Source organism: Pleurodeles waltl, chromosome 11 (assembly GCF_031143425.1).
Source record: "Pleurodeles waltl isolate 20211129_DDA chromosome 11, aPleWal1.hap1.20221129, whole genome shotgun sequence".
In the NCBI taxonomy this organism is placed as follows: Eukaryota; Metazoa; Chordata; class Amphibia; order Caudata; family Salamandridae; genus Pleurodeles; species Pleurodeles waltl.
The window spans coordinates 865,308,953-865,330,383 of NC_090450.1; the positions used below are offsets into that span (position 1 = coordinate 865,308,953).

Genomic DNA, 21,431 nt, shown 5'->3' on the forward strand with positions numbered 1-21,431 from the left:
ACTTAAGAGTTGGTTCATTAACAACTAAACTCAACAAACAAGGAATATATAATTTATTGTTAAGGCTCTTAATGTAGTTCTATCAAGGCATGGAGTAGATGCAAGTGGGCAGGGCTAACCATTTATCACCAGTGAACCCCAAGCAAAATGATTTAAAACAGGAGGGCGTCTGAATGATCTTAAGTGTTAAATATATTCAAAGTGGAACTTTATGGTGTGTTGACATAGCTACCCATGGTTTCTCCATTCTCAGACAGTGTCCCTTAGGCATATTACATGTGTGCACATGGTCTAAGAAGAGGCACTGAATAGTTTGGACCAACACTGGATCTATTAGCCACACTTGACATGACTGACACTATACTGCACACATTCTTGATCAGCATCAGTCTAACGGAAAAAGTACTCAAATGGAACACTGTCTTATGGCGTACCACCATATTAGGTCATGTGCTTTCAAACTAGAACCATCGCCTGTATATGGTGACACTGGGATGTTTACAAACATATCCCTGCAACATAAACATTCACCCACGCAAACTGACCTTCAGGTAGTCTTCCTCAATGACATTCACAATTTAAGTTTGTTCCTAAGAAACAGTTTGCAAGTCAGGAGTCTCATTGAAACTAAACCCAGCCAAAACAGAAAGCCTGCCACTGTAACCAAACACAGAAAACACACTCAATGTTGATCTTTTAATATTACTAAGAAGCTCTCATACACCTGGTTTGTTTCCTCTGCAAAATCCTCAGGATTAACCATAAATGGTGATGCAAATTTACAATTGCATCCTGCTAAGCCCTCGAGAAACGCATTGTACCAACTACATTTATCAAGAAAACAAAATATACAGCCAAAATATTCTTACCAAGCAGTTCATTCTTTGTATTTATCACACCGAGATGAGGGCAACGCAGTCCCTACAGGATTAACAAAGGCAATGATAGCAGCACATAAAAGGTATCTATTGTGCAGTATTACCATTGGTGACTGGTGTCAGAAGGTGTGACCCCCTTCACAGCTAGTTTGATCAACATGCGTTGACTTCCTCTCAAAACATTAATACCAAACTAAAGGGTACATTTCCCAGTGATTTCCAAACACATTTAGTGGAAATAACACAATTTAACGAAAACCAACCCTTGAAGCAACTTCTAAAAACTGGAAGTAGTCAAAGTCTACATAAAGAATGTGTTCTGAAATTGAAATGCTTTACAAGGGTAGTCTGCCTTCCCCTTAAGTACTGTGCTTCACACTTTGTATAATGAATGTAGCTGAAAATATCGGGTTTTTGTTATGTTTTCTCTTGATATTTTCACCAACTTAAGCTACCTACTAGTTGAAAGGTTCCCCGTAACCCCTATTAAGAATAGATGGATTGCTACTTGTAAATGTAAAAATCAAACTAGCACTAACTAATAGTGTCATTGTTATGTTTCGTATTTTTACTGTCTCAGATTAGTTCCCTGTAAATATTAAATGAAAACAAGATACAGACCTGAGTGTGTGAGGAGGAGGAAAATGGAAACAATACACTTAGATAATGTTAACAGTAAGAGAAGACCTTCCAATCCAGGGATTCACCAAGAGCTCCAAGAGATATGAGATCAATGTGAGAATATTTCTAATTTAGCAAGCATGAGTTTGTCAAATGGCAAGGAACAATATAAATGGTGAAATTTTAGACATTATAGTTTTCTTGTACTAGAGCAAACTTTGACAGCCCTAAGCAATTCCTTTGCAGGGAATGAGGAGTCAATTATGCATGTTACCAGTGATGTCAATTTCTTCCACGATCTCACAGCAGACAATAATTAAATTCCTTCCTCTTCCGTTTTTCAAAAATAGATAGAAATCAGAATCGTATACATATTTTTAGGGAGAAGTAAAATAAACTGAACTATGGAAAACATCACACTCCGAAAACAAGCACTTCAACACAACTTACCCTAGTCTTGAGTGCCTTTTTAAAGACCAATGACTGGCAAGCTGAATTTAGTAAATTACTCTTCATTCTTAAGGCTGTAATGTTTCAAAGCAAGCAATAGAAGGGCTCCAAGATACTTGCACTGCAGGATGGTCTGCATGATACTGCCTGTTAAATAAAAGTTGATAGATTTTATTTGATAAAAATAGCATCATGCACAAAGTCAATATGACATGCACAAAATATTCAACTCTAATCAGGCTTGAAAGCTATCAAATTCAATACTCAGGACCACTGCCTTTTCAAAGAAACTATGGGCTAGATTTAGAGTTTATGGACAGGTACTTCGATACAAATGTGACAGCTATCCTACCCGCTTTATTCAAAGAGCGTTAGGCTATAACTGACGGAGTACCTGTCCACCAAACTCAAAATCTGGCCCTTAGTTTGTTCATAATTGGCACATAAAATGCGCCACTCTAGATATACCTATTGTGTCTTTAATTCTTCATTGTACACGACAACTGGATGGTTTTTTTTAAATATAGAAAATCAAAGAATAATAAATCAGAGATTAATTTTATTAAACTAAGACATTCAGTTAGATAACATTTTTTCAGAGGACTACATGCAGGTGATGCCTTACTGATTTTCTGAAGAAGAAAAAAACTATCATTGCTACATAGAGATAGAAAGCATGCAAAGTAGCATTACATTTAATAAAGATGTGAATACATGCATTTCTTTCCCAATGATTGACAACATTTTTTAATAAGGGGTGCGAGTTATTTCTAGACTATCCAAAAGCCCAGTTTGTACAACATGTTTTTCTCACTTATGGCCTTTTAATTGATATTTCACTTACTTGCATATTTACAATGGAAACAGATAATGACTGCCACGATACGGACAATGGTTGGTCATGCAAATTAACTGTAAGGGAACAATTATAGTATCAAGTGAAGAAGCATAAAGTACTAAAAATGCAGTACCAAAGACACTGATGAACTCTCCACAGGTATGGGTCACTTTTCTTGAAGAACCCTCAACGGTAGCCTGGAGAAATGAGCCACTCAAGGCCAAGTGGGAAGCCACTAAAGTGAACTGACAGTCTAAGAGGTCCTGAGTCTGCAAATGTTCCTCAACCTTCATACTGTATAGCTGAAGACATACTACAGGAAAAAAAAAAACATACCATAAAATTGCTCGGCTGGAAACAATGTTTCCATCCAAACACCAGACCCTTAGAATATGAATGGCATTATTTCTAAATACATTTCAGACCCCTGAAGTTCTCAAAGATTCAGGCAACTTCTTTGTGCAGCACATAGACTAACGGGTAGACAAACCTCTAGGGCAAATATCTTGGCCCGAAGAGACCATACTCTAGTGTTTGTGAACTGTATTAAAAAAATTATTATGTAACCTATAAAAACAACAAAATCGATAACTAAATCTTAACCTGGAATACTTGCCGCCAAAAATATACTGCTCAGAAGTAACTGCACACATCAACTGTGCCTCTTAAATGTAATAAAGACTTGTGTTTTCCTAGATACGGACGTCTGTAACATTTAAATTACTTAATACATACCTTTTGAGTGTGTATCTACATTTGGTTACACCTAGAGACTAGATACAGCCATGCATGCCAATCATTCGCAAAGGCAGTGGCCATCCTGACATTGGGCAAGGCAGACCCTCTATAATTCTGGTGGACTAGCCAACGCTAAAGATGTGTGCTGAACCTTGGAGCCTCTAGAGATAGCGCAGGATAAGCCAGGGGCACCGCACATGCAGAGTAAAATTGACAAATTCAGTGCCTCAATGGTGGAAATGAGTAGGGCCTCTGGGCAGTCTTGGTACATGGCTCAAGGCCCAGAAGCAGGCAACACCACCACCATCCTACAAGCCATTTACACCTCCTGAGTGGCCCTGGAAACGAAAATTGGAGAGGTCGGAGTTGAGGTGTGTCTGCTTTGTAAGGACTTGTAAGTGATGCCTGAGCAGCTCACTGATGCAGAAGGCCACGTTCCAGAACTGATGGACAAAGTAATGGAACTCACAACTACGATGTCTCACCTCCCTAACATATCAAGGACACTAGAGACCAGAGTAGAAGATGTCAAAACATGCAAACATGCGCTTTATGGGGTATCCTGAAGGCTCAGAGGGGACCGAGCGGAAGATTTACCTGGAGTAGTGTATTGTGCCTTGGATACCCATGGATCGTTGGTACTTATTCATTACTGAGTGGGCCCACCGGTCCCTAACCTAGAGGACCCCTTCCCAGGGCTCCGCCACAGCCCCTCATAGCGGAAACCCTTAGCTAGAAAGACTGGGACATGATTATGCAAGAGGCATGACAAATGGGGGGACCATGTCTCTCAGTTTCAGCATATAACTTTCCCCTGACTACACACACCAAATACAGTAACAAAGCAAATCCTTTGATAAGGTTAAACAGAAGCTCCATGCTCTGAAACTGCAATACATGCTCGCAATACCCTGCAATGCTCAAAGTGAGCCATGCCTCTAAATCCCATTTTTTGTGACAGTTCAGAGACGGCATGGGCGACTGAAGAGAGGCACCTTTTAAGCAATCAGACGATCCCCTGGTGTGCCTCGAATGAACATGCAGCCCCTAACCTGATATCACAGAGGCCAGAGGCAAGTAAAGCCTCCTCACCCCAGATGCAGCACTCTTTGGACTCGGAAGACACCAAATTAGAGCAAACATTACTGCGGGCAAGGGTGGTGCTGCCGGTGGAGGGAGGGGCTCACGGTCCCCAGCCTTTATGATTCAGACAACTCTGTGGGACTGAAGGGACTAGACTGTTGACTCCAGCAATTATCTGTTAGCAGTAATGTATCATTTGTGGAGAACCTTACCCCGTATCTGTATGAGGAGACTGGTTTAAGACAATTCTCCTAGTTTTGTGTTTATGAGGTGACAGATGGCTCTGTGTGGGTGGGGGAGGTGAAATATAGGAGAGTTGAGGTAGGGGCATTATCCATATCAGCCCACTTATTGTTATGTTTCTATTTTGTTTGCAAAAGGCATACTCAGACCAGTCCCCGAAGACTAGAGCACCACGCAGTATCACTCCAATACACTATGGGTGAACAGGGGTAGCTGGAACCCCACCCAGACAGGCCTACGTTCCCCCTCCAAATAAAGTAGTTTACAGTTGTGACCTGGAAGGTCAATGGCCTTAACAACTGTATTAAGCAGAGAGCAGACCTGAAGTTCATCAGAGGGCACTCCCCAGCGACTCTGCTACTGTAAGACACCCACCTACTGGGAAACGGTTGCCATGTCCTGGCCCAATATGGGTACAATAAGAGTATTTCACTTGGGATACCGAAGGGCCTCAGGGGAGGGATCAGCAATCCTCTTATAAAAAAACATTCCTGTATAGAGTCTCCATTTTATCCTATGATCCCAAAGAAATATACAGAGTGCTGGGGAGAGCATTGGAAGGGCGCCCTATCTCTTTCCTGAGTGTATGTGTCCTACCACTCTTGAGTATGGATACTCAGTCTACCCTCCAGTACTTGATACTTGGACTACCCCCAGGGATCACTTCAATGCAGTAGTGGACCCACTAAAAAACTCCACAGGAACCCAAGATTCTGGGAGCAGACCTCAGGGGCATCTGTGGGACTGGATGGAGGTCAAGGGGCTCTGCAATGCCTGGAGGGAGTGGAACTAGCATGAACGGTCATACACACATACACCAGCTGCTCATAAAACTTTATTGCGGATCAATCTTATATTCCTCCCAGCACTGGATCTGCCTCACACAACTGGGTCCCGCATTCTGCCCTGTGGTATCTCTGATCACTCTCCTATGAACCTACATTTTGGCTCCTGGCAGGGTGCCACTCTCCTCATCTGGTGCCTTACCGCATGGCACCTCATGAACACACCCTTTACGAAATACCGCACACAGGAAATCAAACAATTTCTGTCTCCTCCCCTTGCACCGTAAATGTCACCGGGCAGACTACTATCAGAGGCATAGCGAGGGCCTGCCTGAGGGGTAAGGAACGGGAGGTGAGCTAGTAGATTGCAGAGCTAGGGAAAGAAGTGAATCAGCTAGAACACCATAATCCGAAACGGCCATCAGAGCAGGCATAACATTGCTTAGTTGCTGCCAGGACATCTCTCCGGCAACCAACTCTAGACGAGTCCACACAAGTGTTGGATGGCCTCAACCAGGATTGTCTATGAAAGGGGTGACAAATCGAGTAAACTTTGTACCCGCTAGAGGTGAAAGATACTTCACCCTACATGGTTACCTGGGTGATTAATGCTCACAAAAAGAATTCCACAAAGACTGTCTTTATATCTGCAACATTCGCAGTGTACTACCGTGAGCTCTATGCTGGCCGACCTAGGTCATACAGAGAAATCACTCAGCTGCTTACTGCAGATTTGCCCCACTCATGCCCGAGATCATGTGACAGACTGGTACTCCAGCAACCACTACACAATGTTGAGTTTTGGCAGGCCCTCCAGGAAATGAATACAGGGAAAACACCACAACTGGACAGCTACCCAGTGGAATGCTACCACTGACTCATTTCTCCTGCCTCCACTCCTAGACATGTAATGGGATGCAACTGATAAAGGTTGATTCCCTCCGAGCCTAAATCTGACCACCACTGCTGTGTTGTACAACCCTGGTCACCCTGCTGACCGGGGCAGATTCCACCAGCTGATAACCCTCATTAATTAGGAATTCAAAGTTTATCAAGGCATAGGGCAATAAACTTCTCCCTTTGTTGTTTCATCTGGTCCACCACGACCAATGAGGTTTCATGCTGTGCTCAGCACCCTGTGCAGGGTTCAGGTGGATTTAGCCTACCTGTCAAACAACTTGGGCCCTGCTGTCACTATTATGTCTACTAGCCCTTAATGGAAGCTGTCCTCCAGCCTCTTAGCTTTGGGTCGCGGTTCAATTCCACTGTCAAAATACTATAACTCAAACCAAAGGGCCCAAGTTCGTGTCAACTGCACCCTCTCGGATCCCTACCTGATTAAGCAGGGTACCAGACAGGGACCCCCTGTTATTTGCCCAAATTATAGAGCTGCTGGCAACATTGGTCAGATGAAATGCCCATGAGGGGGTCTGGAAAAAGTCCTCCTGTTTCTGTCGCAGAAGTCACTCTTGGCTCCAGATGCTCTCCCTATATCAAATGGCTTTTGAGTTACAAGTTAATTGGATTAAGTCTCTCCTGGTGCCCCTAAAAGGCAATTTGAGTATAGTGGACTGGTAGGGGCAGCTTCCAATACTTGGACACCCATATCGCCCCAGAAACAAACCTCGCATGGGGCGTGAACTTGACCCCCATTGAACCCAAACTGTTGGTGCGCCTCTTGAAATGGTCCAATATTTCACTGAGCATACTTGGCAGGCTGGTAATATTTAAAATGGTTATGCTCCCACACACTCTGTACACACTCTACAACTTCCCCTAACCAGTTCCCCAGGCCTGGTTTCAGATAACAGCTCAAATCTGCTCCTTCCTCTGTCAGGACAAGCCGCCCCAAGTGGCATTTGGCACTTGTGTACAGTCCACATATGAGGGGGAATGATCATGACAGCCATCCACTTAAACTACTGAGCATCATCACACCTCCTGACGGTAAATGACTGGCTGAGTGGTGGATGGCAGGATCCAACATTTCGCCTAGAAGTGGCCAAAATGGGGCAGGATCAAATACTTCACATTGTCAATGGAGGCCAACTCTCCCGGACAACGGCAGACAAAACCACAGTGGTTCTCGGATCATGGTGTTCAGCTCTCAAATAGGCAGGCTGGGACTGGAAGCTCACCTTTGAAACCTTCTCCCCCGACCCCTCAATGGGCATACACATAGTTAAACCACACTACCAGTCTTTTAAGGATTCAGAGCAAATCCCAACTCTACCAATAAAACACGGCCTCCAGCCCGGTACATACTACTGCAATCCAAACCAGAGTACAGCCCCTCGAGGCACAAGTTCTTATGGCCCTCACAGGTAAGGGGGAATCTCCCAGATAGACAAATCTCTAGTTAGTAACTCCCCCAATTTCCTGAATGACATGAAAGATATATGGGAGCAGTGGGTGCGTTCCCTCAATGAACAGGATTGGAGGAATGCTTGCACTTCCCCGAAAGTACTGGAGATACCATTCAGACTCCAACTTATCTTTATGCACATGACCTACCTTACATCCCTGCATTTGTGGTGGGTCAAAAATTGTCTGCACCCTTTTATGCAGTCTCTGTTAAAAGGCACAGGGCCCACTCCTATCATATCACATGGGAATCTCCATTATTATGAGCCAGTGGAAAAGAGTGTTTGCAGACATCAACAATGCTGGGGGAGGATATTGAACTCTTCCCAAAAACAGCCCTACTAGGTATTGTGGACTTAAAGGAGGCCACACACTCCAGGGCATTGGGACAGTGCTAAATTGCTAGATGCTGGCGTCCACCTCCCCCCAACCTCAAATGCTGGTGAGCTGGCGGGTTGCAATGAATTGCTGTGCTTCATCTGAAGGGGCAATCTACGAATCCCAAAAGTGTTCAAGAAAACACAAAAGGGCCTGGGAGAATGGCTCCATCACAATGGCCTAGACTGAGCAGTATTGTAAATAGCTTGTGCCAAAATGTTGCAATATTTACCATTGCCAGTCTAATGCTTGTCACTTGTTGTATAAGACAGTGAAAGTGAATACAAATTTAATTATAAAAAAAAAAAAAAAAAAGGGTCAACACACTGGCTCTAGTTTTGCAAATGGGCTATGTCTAAGACCCATCACCACAATCTATTAGGAAAACGAATTCAAACGTTAAATCATCCACAAATCGTACATAAAGCCTGTTCAAGCTGTTGTAAACAACAGAAAATGCAGGTAAATCATTCTCAGTTCACTGATACAGACATTTACGAGACTGATCTGTTGAAAGTGAATGCTGAACTGAGGGGCTGTGTGGCCATTCGAAGAAACTTCTGCTTTACATGACAGGTCACATCACACTGTCTAAGACTGCAATGCTTCCCTGCTTGCTACGTTGTTTTGGAAATCTGATGCTAGTCCCACCTGGAAGTATGTTCAGTACATTAAAGACATGACTTGTGGATTTGATATAGAGTGGGAGCAGGAGGAGTGTTGCCATGTGCAAACTCAGTTTGCCAGTTGCAGAAGGTAGAGTGTAACACAATTTTAATATTATTACCCAGCAGTGGCTAGCATGATGGCTGGACCGAAGAAGAGTGAAGAAGCTTAGCATAAGTAGGAAATTAAAACCATGCACTATAAGAGCCTCATTGTGGAATAGGAATGCGGACAGATGAAACCCCTTTCCAACGCCCCCTTCCCCACCTCCCCCACAACATTAGTACTGACGTCTCCTGGCCCACTATGTCTAATACTCACTGGCAACAGCAGTGCATTCAACTCACGCTTGCCTGTCTGATGTTTGGTTAGGTTATTGTTGCTGGGGCACAAGTATAACCAAAACATTATGGACCTGGGGAGTTATCCTTATGGTTGAGGATCTATTGTCACAGTTATTTCTAAACACTTTGAATGTAAGCAATTGACTAAGTACTCCCTGGTGCACTATTTCTATTAGATGCCCAACTTGTCAGGGGGCTCAGGTTGCAGCAGCTCAGTGCCCCCTACCCATCAAATGCTGCTACTAATCCTTACTTTAAGTAGTGTGAGGAAACACAACTCTGTGGAATGTCTAAATGTTATGTTTTCATGTGAACTTGGAAAGGAATTTCAAGAACTATATTTTGAGTGTTTTTGGAGCATAGTTTGACCAGGGGGTTATTCGAGGTAACATGAATTGTTTCTTAAAACACAACCTGAATGAGAGTTGGCAGAAGAGAAGACTAAGAAGGATATTCATCCTTTACAGAGCATATAGTATCTCTGGGTTCATCAAAATGACGAGATCCTGTAAAATAAGACAATCCTATGAATGTAATAGGACAGGTTATCTTTAAAGAACGTGAGGCGACTGCTTACAGAAGGAGTGATGTGTGTTACAGTAAGACCATATGAGCAATTATTAACGAATAGGGTACAAAAGAGGAGCTGTAAAGCCAAATTTGTGTGCACCTCTTGCTAGTAGTGCCACATATGTTTTAATCACTTACAATCAATTCAAGGAGCTCTAAAGTGAGCCAAGCCAGAAAGAACATTAAAGCAGTAATTGCAAGTAAGCACAAGTCAGTCAGTCAGTAGTTACATGAGTGGTTAGACTTAAATGACAGACAGATGCGTTTCTAACACAAGGAAACTAAAATAGTAATGGTGTGTGATTGATGACTTCCCACCAAAATACAAGAGAATGTAGTGCAGTTTGTCAGAACCTTGCAGGAGAAACTGTGAGGAAGCTGGCATGATTTTCAATGCCAAATGTTTGCAATAAAAATCTAGGCTCTGGGGGCATGGCCAACAAGATAGCGAGTCAGACTGTTTCACGGAGCGCCTACTTAGCCCAGAGAATCCTGCATTAATCCTGCGCCCCAAGGAACCATCCAGCCATATACTTTCTGTGACGATGCCTGGCACCGGTAGAGCAACACGCCAGGGGAGAAATGAATCGCCAACTGCAGGGGAAAACAACTAACATTAGGAGTTGCACTGCAAAGGAGGCTACGCTGGGCTCCCTAAAATGGCAGGCATCGGGACGGCGCTGAGCCGAAGGCAGCGCGGCCTGCACACCGTATGCCTGGCATTGTCGTGCCTGGACTCCCTGGACGCCGGACCGCTCGTAAGGTAACTGCTACCAGCTGGGACCCAGGGGATTTTTCTGTCCTGACGCGACGCACTGCAGGTTGATCCCAGAGGTGGAATGGCGTGGGGAAGCAGCGCCCAGCTAGTTGCGACGCCGGTCAGAGTGCTGACCTGGGTGAAGCTGAAAATGGCCCTATCAGTCCCTGGAGATACATAAACAGCCCCATAACAGTGAGAGGCAGCCTGGGCCCGCACAAAGACATAACCCAAGCGCTCTGGTGAGTCGTGGAGGTGCAGGGGTCCCTGGACAATAAGGCCTTGCTGGAAAGGGCAGCCCTGGGGGGTTAACGGATGGACAGCACATTGAAACATTTATATGCATACGCCCCTCCCCCCCACAACACCCAGAAGAATGGAGCTGGCATAGACCAGGAAATAGATGCAAATGTAACTATGACACAGGGAAGACCTCCGGAGACACACATTTTTCAGTTATGTACTGGAATGTAAATGGGTTAGGTACCAAGATAGAGAGGTTCAGTGACCCAATACATCCGCAGACTCCGCCCTGATGTGGTGCTGCTACAAGAAACATCTGAAGGGGTCCCAATGCTCCTATCTGGGTAATGGGGACAATACCACCTTGGCCCTTGTGGCTTCACAGCGGACTTTAGAGAGGTAGTTAGCATAATACGCAAGACCCCCACCTTTTCAAGTTACCCACAAGTGGATAGATCCTCATGCACGTACGCTGGGATTCAGAGCATATGCGGAAGGACTGCTATCACTAAAGTGAGTGTATATGCACCCCCACAACTACAAGCCCCCGCAGTAGACAAAGTAGCAGCCATTCTCCCTGAATCCATTTCCTCAATACATATACTAGGTGGGACTTTGACGATGTCCTACTTCAGACTATCTACTGCTCAGGACAAATGGCAGCCAGTCCGTGATAGCCCACTGGCAAGTTTTGCCACCGTGATGAGACTGACCGACCTAAGGTGGCAAAACTATCTGCATGAGGAAGGATATTCGTACTTTTCCAGGGTCTATGAGTTTTTTTCCCCCGGCTTGACTATATCTTTGCCACAGCAGGAGATGTCGGTGAGGTAACGAGGACAGAATACCTAGGGAAAAACCTATCAGACCATTCCCCACTTTGGGTAACCACAGGGCGGACCAAACCAACAGGTTCCCTGAGATGGAAGCTAAATGCCTGGGACCTGAGAGACATGGATGTTGGAAAGGAAATATAAATTGACACTGAACTTTATTTTGCAGACAATGTGGGCACAGCAGAATCGGCTCAAACGATCTGGGATTCGTATAAAGGAGTCACACAAGACTGCGCGCATCATATAATTGCATGTTAAAAAAAAAAAAAAAAAGGGAAACAGAAAGTATTGGGAAACTAGAGGCCAGTACTTGTACACTTGAGGTGCCCCACCAAGATACTACAATCCTGCATAAGATTGGAATATTAGCAGCTCTAAAACTGAAATACAGGAAATTGCCCCAGGAGAGAATTGGAGGTCACAACTGACAACCCAGCATTATTTATATGATGTTGGAGATAAGGCGGGTAAACTCCTGGCACGTTTAAGTAGGAAGGAGACAAAGGCGCATTGGATTGAGTCTACTGAAAGAAATGCAGGTAAAACAGGTTTGACTAACATCCAAACATCAGAAGATTTTGCCAGCTACTATAAGCAGTTTTATGCACTGCGTTCCCTGTTGGACGTCAAGCAAATCCAAGAGTTTCTTGACCCAATTACCACCCTAACTCTAACCCGTGAGGACTGCCTGGACCTCGAGAGGGATGTGGCTCTCATGGAGGTTTTGGCAGCAGTCTTCAAATTTAAACACGGAAAAAAGCCCAGGCCAAATTGTCTCCCTGTGGAATTCTTTAAAACATATGCAGGCATCTTGGAGCCACAACTCCTTTCCATGGTCTCAGAGGAGAGGAATGAGAGGGAGCTGCCATCAGATCTTCAGTGTGCAACCATTACAGTAATTCACAAGGAGGGTAAACCAAAGACTCTGTGCGAGTTGTATCACCCAATTTCAATTCTTACTGTAGAGGCGAAGGCATTGGCCACGGTTCTGGCAGCTAAACTGACTAAGGTCATAACGCTGATTCACAGGGACCACTCAGACTTCATGCCTGGTAGATCCACCCAGCTCAACCTAAGATGGATCCATAACTGGTTGGCAGAAAACCCTGACAGACTGGTGCCACACCTCTTTCTCTCTCTGGATTCTGAGAAAGCCTTCGACAGTCCACTGGCCTTAATTGCAACAAACGCTGGCAAAGTTCAAATACAATGGCTACAATGGCTGCTGTGTGTGTAAATGGGGTCCTCTCTGATCTATTTCCAATCGCAAAAGGGACACACAAGGGTTGTCTGTTATTCCTCCTACTCTTTGCACTCATGCTGGTAACCTTGGCGTGCTTGATCTGTGCCCAATTAGATATTAGGGGTTTCCGCATTTCAGATTTGACCCACCATGAGGAAAAAGATATCCCTCTATGCCGATGACATCCTTCTCTATGTCACAGAACCACAAGGTACACTATCGGTGACATCTGAGGGTATATACCGGTTTGGTGGCTACTTTGGCTACAAAATAAACTTGGGTAAGTAATTATTATATGCCCCCTATTGACGCCTGTATAACATGTCTCTCCTGGACAGCTTGAGTGTGGAAGTAGTGAGCTTTAATTATCTAGGCATTCAAATCACAATAGATAGAGACCTCTGTCTGGCAGCTAACCTTGGGAGGGTCTTTAGAGCATTTCAGGAAGCTGCTACACTTTCCAAAATGTTTTACTGTCTGCCAAATACGTATTACATGTTCCCAGAGAGGGTATTTATTAAAATAGACAGAGAAGTACAGTTGACCCTCTGGGATGGGGACCATAACAGGGTGGTGTTACCAACGTTCCAGCATAACTCCAACAAATGGGAAATATCACTGCAAGATATTTATGCCTACTACTGGGCTGACTTTATACGGCACAAAACCACCCGACATATATGCTTGAAAGGATATATTATATATATATATATATTGTTAGAAATGGGGTTTTTGGTTGGCAGTCAGGTTACCCTCTGTCCAAGCAAGAACCCTCACTCTAGTCAGGGTAAGTCACACACAATCCACATTATCCTGTGTCCTCCTTCTGGGAGCTTGGCACGAGCAGTCAGGCTTAACTTAGAAGGCAATGTGTAAAGCGTTTGTGCAATAAATCATACAATAACACAATAGAGCACCATAAAAATACACCGCAGAGTGTTTAGAAAAATATATAATATTTATTTGCAGGTCAAAACGATCAAAGATGCAATATGAATTTGTAAAGATATCACTAAAAAGTTATATGAAGTGTCTTAGGTCTTTAAAAAGTAAACAAAGTCTCTTTCGAACACAAAGTACCTGCTTTAGAGTGGAAAATCTCTGCAGAGGGCCGCAGAAGAGGAGATGCGTGGAAAAATGGTGTGTGCGTCGGTTGCGTCCCTTCACACACGGACTTGCGTCATTATTTTTCACTCGGGGAAGACGTGCGTCGATTTCCGGCACACGGACCGCCTTCATCTATGGATCGCGGGATTACCAGATGTCCCAGGGTCTGTGCGTGGATTCTTCTGCTTGTTTTCCTGCTGCGTGTCGTTCCGGGAGGCTGTGCGTGGAATTTTCTTTCTCATGGCAGGCGTCGCAGTGATTTCCCCTCTGGAAGTCGGGTGGCGTTGTCCATGCGAGGCCGTGCGTCGAAATTCTGGTCGCCCCGTAGGCGTTGCGTCGAGTAGCATCAGCGTGCTGCGATTTTCTCACCGCGGAGCAAGCTGTGCGTCGAAATATTCGGCGCACGAAGAGTCCAAATGAAAAAGAGAAGTCTTTTTGGTCCTGAGACTTCAGGGAACAGGAGGCAAGCTCTATCCAAGCCCTTGGAGAGCACTTTTAAAGCCAGACAAGAATTCCTCAAGGCAGCAGGCCAACAGCAAGGCAGCAGTCCTTTGTAGAAAGCAGACAGGGGAGTCCTTTGAGCAGCCAGGTAGTTCTTCTTGGCGGGATGTAGTTTCTGGTTCAGGTTTCTTCTCCAGCAAGTGTCTGATGAGGTAGGGCAGAGGCCCTGTTTTATACTAAATTGTGCCTTTGAAGTGGGGGTGACTTCAAAGAGTGGCTAAGAAATGCACCAGGTCCCCTTTCAGTTCAATCCTGTCTGCCAGGGTCCCAATAGGGGGTGTGTCAGTCCTTTGTGTGAAGGCAGGCCCTCCACCCTCCCAGCCCAGGAAGACCCATTCAAAATGCAGATGTATGCAAGTGAGGCGGAGTACCCTGTGCTTGGGGTGTGTCTGAGTGAATGCACAAGGAGCTGTCAACTAAACCTAGCCAGACGTGGATTGAAAGGCACAGAAAGATTTAAGTGCAAAGAAATGCTCACTTTCTAAAAGTGGCATTTCTAGAATAGTAATATTAAATCCGACTTCACCAGTCAGCAGGATTTTGTATTACCATTCTGGCCATACTAAATATGACCTTCCTGCTCCTTTCAGATCAGCAGCTGCCACTTCAACAATGTATAAGTGGCAGCCCCAATGTTAGCCTATGAAGGGAGCAGGCCTCACAGTACTGTAAAAACGAATTTAGGAGTTTTACACTACCAGGACATGTAAACTACACAGGTACATGTCCTGCCTTTTACCCACACAGCATCCTGCTCTAGGGGTTACCTAGGGCACACATTAGGGGTGGCGTATATGTAGAAAAAGGGGAGTTCTAGGCTTGGCAAGTACTTTTAAATGCCAAGTCGAAGTGGCAGTGAAACTGCACACACAGGCCTTGCAATGGCAGGCCTGAGACAAGGTTAAGGGGCTACTGAAATGGGTGGCACAACCAGCGCTGCAGACCCACGAGTAGCATTTAATCTACTGGCCCTAGGCACATGTAGTGCACTCTACCAGGGATTTACAAGTAAATTAAATAGCCAATCATGGATAAACAAATCAATAGTACAATTTACACAGAGAGCATATGCACTTTAGCACTGGTTAGCAGTGGTAAAGTGCCCAGAGTTCAACAGCCAACAACAACAGTTCAGAAAAAATAGGAGGAAGGAGGCAAAAAGTTTGGAGATGACCCTGTCAAAAAGCCAGGTCCAACATATATATATATATATATATATATATATATATATATATATATATATATATATACACACACACACACACACACACACACACCACCGTTGAAATGCGTTGGTGGTGTTTGGGTTACTCGTTTCTGCTGTAAGAATAAATTTAAAACACAAGGATTCCTGTGTGTGCCGTGTCATTTGGTAGACATATATAGGGCACTGGATGGAGTGGGCTGCTGCCAGCAAAGCAAGTATCGCTAGGTGTTGGAAAGTGCCCTTGCTGGCATGTTTACACCCCCCACACACGTTTTGCCTGATATTGATGCCAACTTGACAGAGTGTGCTGTGATCCTGCTAACCAGGCCCCATCACCAGTGTTCTTTCCCAAAAGAGGTTTCATTGTTCCCACAATTGGCACATCCCTGGCACACAGTTAAGTCCCTTGTAAAAAGTACCCAGCGTACCAAGGGCCCTATGGCCAGGGAAGGTCCCCAAGGGCTGCATCATGTATTAGGTCATCTTGGGCGACCCCTCACCAAGCACATGCACACTGCCATTGCAGCTTGTGTGTGCTGGTGGGGAGACAAAGACAAAGTCGACATGGCACCCCTCCCAGGGTGCCATGCCCACAAACCACTGTCTGTGGCATAGGTAAGTCACCACTCTAGCAGGCCTTACAGCCCTAAGGCAGGGTGCAGTATACCACAGTTGAGGTCATAGCAACAAGAGCTATATGCCCCTACAGTGTGTCTAAGTGTGCTCTTAGATATTGTAAGTGCAGTGTGGCCATATTGAGTATATGGGCTAGGAGTTTGTCATTACAAACTCCACAGCTCCATATTGGCTTCACGGAATACTGGGAAGTTTGGTATCAAACTTCTCAGCACAAAAAACCCACACTGATGCCAGCGTTGGATTTATTGAAAAATGGCCCGAGGACATATTAGGGATGCCCCCTGCATGTTGGCCAAACTGCTAGTGCAGGACTGACCGGTCCATGCCAGCCTGCCACTTCTAGACAAGTTTCTGACCACACAAGGTGGCAGCCTTTGTGCTTTCTGTGACCAGAAACAAAGCCTGCACTGGGTGGAGGTGCTTCACACTTCCCCCTGCAGGAACTGTGACACCTGGTGGTTGGTGGTGGGCTTCAAAGGCTCAGGCCTCTCGTTACAGGGCCCCAGGGCACTCCAGCTAGTGAAGATGCCCACCCCCAGGACAAAGTCCCAACCTTTGGCAGCAAGTCCGACTGGAAAGTTAGGAAAAACAAGGAGGAGTGACCACCTCAGCTAGGACCACCAGACCGTGGTGACCCCCTCCATATTAGTTCGGAGGAAGGGACCAATGGGGTTAGGTCTCTGTCCCCCCTCCCCTAAGGAAGTGGACACAGAAAGGGTGCAGCCAACCTCAAGACAGTAGCCATTGGCTACTGACCTCTGTAACACCCCTAAATCTAGGATTTAAGGGCTCTCCTGATACTGGTTGTCAGATTCCCGGCAACCTCACAAGAAGAAAGAAGAAAAGAAAGACTGCTAAGCTGACCCCCAGCAGAGAAGACTAAAGACACAAACTGACTTGGCCCCTAGCCGTACCGGCCTGTCTCCAGCTTCAAAAGTCCTGCAAAAAGAAGGGACAGTAGCCATTGGCTACTGCCCTCTGTAACACCAATAAATCCAGGATTTAAGGGCTCCCCTGACATTAGTCAAATTCCTGGTGACCTCACAAGAAGAAAAAAAGAAAAGAAGAAGGACTGCTAAGCTGCCCCCCTGCAGAGAGAACTGAAGATGCAAACTAACGTTGCCCCTAGCCCTACTGGCATGTCTCCAGCTTCAAAAGTCCTTCAAAAAGAAGGTGACTCATCCTGCAGGACCAGCGACCTCTGAAAAGCCTCCAGAGGACTGGCTGCACTCCAGAGGACCAAGAACTCCTGTGGACAGTGAACCTGTCCAAGAAGAAATTCAATCCAAGAACTCAAGAGTCTCCCTGGATCTGCGAGTCCTATCCACTCTGCACCAGACGCCCAGAGCCCGTTTCCAGGTGGCCGAACCAACTAGAGCTGGTCCCCAAGTGATTCTGAGCAAGTGCCCACCCTGGGCTGACCCCTCCTGTCCACCACGACAACGCCTGCAGCCTTATTCCGGAGGCCCCCCTGACCATGACAGAACCGGATGAAGATTCCAAACGTCAAAAGGTACCCCTGCACCCGCAGCCCCCCTGGCCTTGGGGAATCTGACCTTCGGTGCAGCAACGTCCAGCAGGCGGCCCTTCTCCTTGTCCAGCCTTTGGTTTCCTGGAACCAACCTCCTGGACTTCACCTGCAGCATCTTTGTGGCTTCCGGGATCCCCCGCTGTAGGAAAGCATTGGGAGCCAGAGACTGTGTTTTCACCCTGCACTCGGCCACCCCCGCGCCACTGAGGGTGTGTGTGTTTGGTGCTGACCTGTGGCTCCCCCTCCACCCCTGGTGGGCCTCTAAACTCCCCAGGTCTGCCCTCTGAAGACGCGGGTACTTACCTGCAAGCAGGCCTGATTTCGAGCACCCCCAGTCTCCATAGGAGCCCATGTTAAACCGACCTCAACTTTGACCTCTGCACCCGGCCGGCCCCATGTTGCTGGTGGTGGGTGTTTGGGGTTAACTAGAACCTCAACCTGTGGACAGCCTAACCCGGGAGACTGGAACTGTAAGTCTTGTACTTACCTCAAAACCATACTAACTTTTCTTCCCCCCAAAATTGTTTCTGAAAATTGCACTTTCAACTTTTCAAACAGATTATTGCTATTTATTCAAAAACTGTATAACTTGCCAAATTGAAACAAGGTGGTATTGATACATATGTTGGATACTTACTTGCAAATGTATTTACCTGCTACTTGAATCTTGTGGTTCTAGGAATAAAGTAACAAAACATATTTTACTATATATAAACCATTGGCCTGAAGTTTGGCAGTGTGTGTGTGCTTCACTTTATTGCCTCTGTGTGTACAACTAAAGCTTTGGACTACCCTCGGATAAGCCTAACTGCTCAACCACACTACCACAAAAGAGAGCATTAGTATTATCTACTTTAGCCTCTGTTAAGCCTCTGGGGAACACCTGGATGCTGTGCACACTATATCTAATTTTGATATAGTATATACAGTGTCAGCTTCCTACACTAGAGATTTGGCGAAAGGTGTTGAAGTTGCTAGGTTGAGACTTGCATGTCACCAGGGAAATGCCCCTACTGGAAGGGGGTATAATGAAGGAGGCTTCGATCCTTGGGATCTTTTGAGCGTTTCAAAAGTGGAAGATGTTTTGGAGAACAGGGCCCTGATGTCTTCTGATACACTGCAGAGAGAGTATGGTCTTCACCCTAATCAATTTTTGAAGTATACCAAATGCGACACACCTGGCTAGCAAAGGGTTTGAAATAGGAGGATATAGCAGAGTACGCCCGCTTGAGGGATGGCTACTCATGGACAAACTTACCACTAAAGCACTACACTAATAAAACCATTAATAAAATTTTCCCTGATAACGTGGGTGCACTGAAGGGGGCGGTGGAGAGGGGTTGAAGGAAGGGGGGGTGGTAGTGTGAACTGAGGAAATGGATGATACTCACTGAGTGGCCACCCTAATGCATCCCCGGGCAGTAGAAATTAAGTCCAGGCTACATTTGGTACAATTTAAGGTGCTCCACCGAGTATAATATGACCTAGCCAGACTGCATAGGATGGAGAGAGCAGCAACACTGGAATGCCTGCAATGTAGGGATGCCAGGTGAGACTTCCTTCACACACTGTGGAGCTGCAGCATCATTCAGGCATACTAGGCCCTCAGGGAACTCCTGCATATCCTAGCAGTGGATATTCCACTAAACCCAAGGTATACCCACTGACATTGATCTCCCAAGGGCAAAGCTCCTAATTCATAACTTAGACCTGTTAGTGGTTAAACATGATGTGGCTAGATATTGTGGTGTCTCTGAGTCTCTCACGATAAGAGAGTGGAATGATGGAAAAGACATACATGGCAAGGACAGTGACTTATGGAAGTAAGGGATGCCCTCTGTTAGAAATGGAGTCTCTAGTTGGCAGTCAGTGTGTACCGTGTACAAGTAGGGACCCTCACTCTAGTCAGAATAAGGGAGATACCCAGCTCAGTTAACCCATGCTCACCCCGCTGGTAGCCTGGCACGAGCAGTCAAGCATATGCACATAACACACAGTGAAAACACTACAAGACACCACACCAGTTTTAGAAACATAGCCAATATTGTGAAGTCCGTCTGTGTCGTTCCGGTTTGGCCTGCAGTGAAATTTTCACCGCAGTGCAGGCTGTGCGTTGTTTCTGGCAGGCTGTGTATCGAATTTCGCCACTCAAGAAGTCCTTCTTGTAGAGATTAAGTCTTTTTGGTCCTGAGATTTCAGGGAACAGGAGGCAAGCTCTATCCAAGTCCTTGGAGAACACTTCTTCACCACAGCCAGAGAGCAGCAAGGCAGCAAGGCAGCAAGGCAGCAGTCCCTCACAGAAAGCAGACAGGTGAGTCCTTTGAGCAGCCAAGCAGGTCTTCTTGGCAGGATGCAGGATGCAGGTTCTGGTTCTGGTTCTCTTCCCCAGGAAGTGTCTGACTTGGTAGGGGCAGAGGCCCTGTTTAAATACCCAAATGTGCCTGAAGTGGGGGAGACTTCAAAGAGTGGCTTAGAAGTGCACAAGGTCCCCTTTCAGTTCAACCCTGCCTGCCAGGGTCCCAGTAGGGGGTGTTGCAGTCCTTAGTGTGAGGGCAGGCTACTGTCCTTTGACATGCAAGTGTCATGCCCTCCACCCTCCCAGCCCAGGCAGACCCATTAAAAATGCGGATGCAAGTGAGGCTGAGTATCCTGTGTTTGGAGTGTGTCTGATTGAATGCACAAGGGAGCTGTAAACTAAACGCAGCCAGACATGGATTGTAAGGCACAGAAGGATTTAAGTGCAGAGAAGAACGAGTTACTTACCTTCGGTAACAACTTTTCTGGTGGATACATTAGCTACCTGTGGATTCCTCACCTAATGAATACTCCCATGGCGCCAGCATTCGACGGAAATCTTCTTACTAGTCTCTGCACGTCGACGAGGACGTCACTCTAGCCCACGCGATGCCGTCTGACGTCATACAGGCAATAAGAGGTCCTCGACGACGTGACGACGTCAGTACCAATCATTTTTTACGTGCATGAGAACAACCAGGCAATGCAATGAAAGAGCAAGGCAACATCCCATTACATTGTAAAAATACACAACATTGCATGAATAACTGTAAATCTTTTATATATATATATATATATATATATAACTCTCTCTTTTTAAAATATATATATACACATCAAGTATATACACAAAGATATATACATATATACATATATGCAAAAAACAAAGAGAACTCTGGGAAGTTCCCAATTTTAGGTGGAGAGCTGCTCTAGTAAGGAGCACCCTGCAACACCAGCGACACTCTAGATTTGCTCACCTCAAATGTCTGCTTATCTAGCAAAGTCTTTAAGCATAGGATTAGCACAGTGCTATCCTCGCCGAGCTAGATAGTGACAAAGTCTTTTGCCATTTGTACAGCAAAATCTTTAAGCATAGGATTGACATAGTGTCATC

The 21,431-nt window shown here is 45.5% G+C and overlaps 1 protein-coding gene across 6 annotated transcripts in view; it reads right to left on the minus strand.

Moving 5' to 3' along the window:
• Positions 1–21,431, minus strand: part of KIAA1671 (KIAA1671 ortholog) — a 650,892-nt gene that overhangs the window by 491,801 nt on the left and 137,660 nt on the right. For all 6 annotated transcript variants that reach the window (XM_069214707.1, XM_069214708.1, XM_069214709.1 and 3 more), the window contains one exon: positions 1,950–2,096. The gene's annotated coding sequence lies outside the window, so the exon portion shown is untranslated. The remainder of the gene's footprint in view (positions 1–1,949; positions 2,097–21,431) is intronic.